The sequence below is a fragment of the Xiphophorus couchianus genome, chromosome 2 (assembly GCF_001444195.1).
Source record: "Xiphophorus couchianus chromosome 2, X_couchianus-1.0, whole genome shotgun sequence".
In the NCBI taxonomy this organism is placed as follows: Eukaryota; Metazoa; Chordata; class Actinopteri; order Cyprinodontiformes; family Poeciliidae; genus Xiphophorus; species Xiphophorus couchianus.
The window spans coordinates 27,517,108-27,520,397 of record NC_040229.1 but is presented as its reverse complement, the minus strand read 5'-3'; positions in this window follow the sequence as shown (position 1 = coordinate 27,520,397).

Here is a 3,290-nt window from a genome sequence, read left to right as displayed (position 1 = left end):
TGTTCCCCTGGATCGATTTGAGACCCATCCAGAAGGTCAACCATTGTATTTTGGGGGGCGTGGCCTTTTTCCATTTTCTGACAGCAGGTATACAGGAAATGGGGTAGAGAGAAGATAAAGACAAAGGTACCAGGTAGGGAGAGTACCTTGGATGATTCGACGAAGACTATAGTATCTGCAGCTTTACCCACTCCGCCATGGGACGTACAAGAAAGTCAACCATTGATAATGCATTACACCAATCAGGACTTTATGGTAGAGGGGCCAAGCGGAGATGGCTGCCCATTTGAATTTTACATTAATACACTCAGAAAAACAAAATCATGTGATCTAATAAAATCAAAATGGCACTGGTTCATCATGTGCTTAAAACTATCCTTGCGAATTACGGCAGTGTACCCATCATGCTGTAAAGAACTTTTTAACTTTTTAGTTGTCAATCAGTTCACATAATGGCTAACATGACAGTAGCTAAACGTAGCTTAAATTCAAACTGTTCCAAATGTGTCTGGAAGCTGGACTAAGGCGAGTCTTCATCTTTTAACCCAACAATGATTGGAAGAAGCTACAACAGCAATACAATGGGTTCTGGAGCAGCACTACCAATATGCAGTCAACCAACATGGAGGTCGCTGCATCCATACATCTCCCTCTCCTGCTAATGTGTCCAGGCTGTGCGGGTGGATGCAGCGATTTCCTCTTCAGCCATTTAATATTCACTAGAACTGCAGAGGTCGTCAGGCGCGGCAATATTCTGTGTTACGTCTGACCAAACAAAACCCGTCTATTCTGGTAGGTTACTCCTTGGTGGGGAGGCTAGTTTGGACCAGAAAGGAGTGTGTTTTGTGTTTGTTTATTCCTTTTAGGAGGAGGGTGGACTCTTCTGCTCCTTTGTGTACGAGAGACCTTAATGATGGTTACTCCACTGAGAAGGAGGGAGTCTTTTTCTGTTTGGTTTGGAGATCTCTTATTTTCTAGGAGTATTTTTGGTTACAAATTTACTCTAGATTGGGAAATAAAGGTTTTTAAGTTACTCTGTCCATATTTACTTAACGCTATTGATTTGCGACATTATGTCCGTTGCCTTTTCACTCAGGAACTCCAGCAAGAATTAAAGGCACCGAGGTTAGCTTTGACCCTCGTTTTTGGGGTGTCACTCAAGACCATTTACAAATAACTTCTACCTTAAACATGTTTTAATCTTTGAAGTATTGTCTCAGAAAACTGAGCAGGAAAAAAGCAGGAAATGTTTACCTCACATTTGGTGATTCTACCAGGAACTTTAAACCATATCATGGATTGTGTTGCCTGCATCTTTGGGTTGCCTTGATTTCACAGATTTCTGCTACATTTTCTTTCAGCAAGATCCATCTTAAAGTTGTGAACTGTTTTCGTAGATTTTGCTTTGTTCACTTTAGAAAAAATGTGAAGGTTGTAAAAACCAATCAGGAATTGAAAATAGTGAGCATGTAGCACAAAAAAAAGAGAAAAGAATGAAAACCATCCGTTGTACAAAGAAGATTAAGGTTCAAAGTTCAGATTAAAAGTGAAGGAGTTTCAGACGAGAGGAAAAAACTGCTGCTTTACAGTGAGTTTCCAACTATGAGGACATTTCTAACAAATTTGCATCAATTTTACAAGCAGAGATCTGCTAGAACTGGGGATACTTTTTCCATAAGTGCTTTGATTTTGTGTTCAGACGGCTGCATCCTTGGTTCCATTTCAGTTTAACTTGCTGCTGGTTCACCTGAATTTCTCCACTGTGGGACAATAAATGGTTTTTCTATTCTGTTCTTGTCTCAACAGACTCAAATTAACCTTCACAGTCTCGTTGGAATCCATTTCCATATCGACTGTGCGGTTCAGACCGGGTTACACTTCCAAAGGGTGTCCTTCACACACAACGTAATGAGAAGAGAAGAATTCAAGAGTTCTGCGCGGATGAAGATGCCTTTTAAAGATTTCAGAGCGCACACAGAGGGATTAGGCCCCCGGGGGCCGCCGAAATGCAAAACGACCCTCGGTGCTTCAGGTCTTTTAATCTTTCACCTTTTAAATGGAAAACAGCCCTCGTCAATTGTGTATTATTACTAGACATATGATTCAAATATTCAATGCAGGCACATCGAAGCAGCAACATAAAAAAAAAAAATTACACGATTAACATTGTGTTTTTAAATTCTTTATTTAAACTTTGGATATACAAAGGTCTTTTTTTTGTGAACATTGGATTAAAAACGAACATCAAATCCACTCAAAAGCCAAGAAATAAATTTAGAATTCTTAAACACAGCAATGCCTTTTCTTTTTCCTTTTTTTTTTTTACTGATCGTTCATAGAAAACTAAAAACGGTGACCTAAACGCAGAGGAAATGAAATCATGTCGCCGTTGTCGATAGAAACGCATGCAGACGCGAACAGGGTGGCTGTAATAAATATTGTACAGTGTCTGACATCAGCATCTCAGTGGCGCGGCCGTCCCCTCATGCATTTTTAAACGCCTTGAATTTATATTCATTGTTATCAAAACCAACACTGTATAATATTGCACGAGCCCAAAATTCATAATTCATGGGATGAGAAAGGGTCTGGATGCGGCGGCGGCGGGAGGGGCCGCGGATGCTGATGATTTGGCAGGTCGCGTCGGGTCCGGCAAAAGCGTAACAATCGGCTCTAATTTGGTTTCTTTTATAGTTGAACTAGAGGGAATAATGCCGGACCCAAAATAAACAGTAAATCAAGGCGGCAAACGTTAACATCCATCGCTGGCAAGCCGAATGATAATAAAACGTAAAGGCCTCCCTCAGTCTTCCTAAACGAGGGACAAGTGACGGTCCACATTTTAACACTCAATACACAAGATTATTTTGTTAGTTGCCAATAAAGAAACACGAACAAAGTGCCATAAAAAGTGAAACAACCAGGAAACAGTGAAGAGAGTGAGGAGAAGTAGCATTTAGGGTACATGTGGAGGAAAGTGGCTCTAACCTGAAATTACATCCATCAGTCTTTTTTCCCTCACCCACAGTCTTTAGTCTCTGAATTTGATACTGTTTTGATGAAAAACTGACTAAATAGCTTTTGAAATGAAGAAAAAAATGTGAGAACAAAGTTGTAAAATTACAAGAAGTCATGCAAGGAAAAAGTTAAAGTAACAAAGCCGTAATATTACAACTTTATTCTCGAGATGTTACGACGTCTCGGGATATTTCGACTCATGATTATGATTTTGTGATGTTTGGACATCTTGTGCTACGACTTACCGCATCATGTCCACTTCTCGCGTCTTG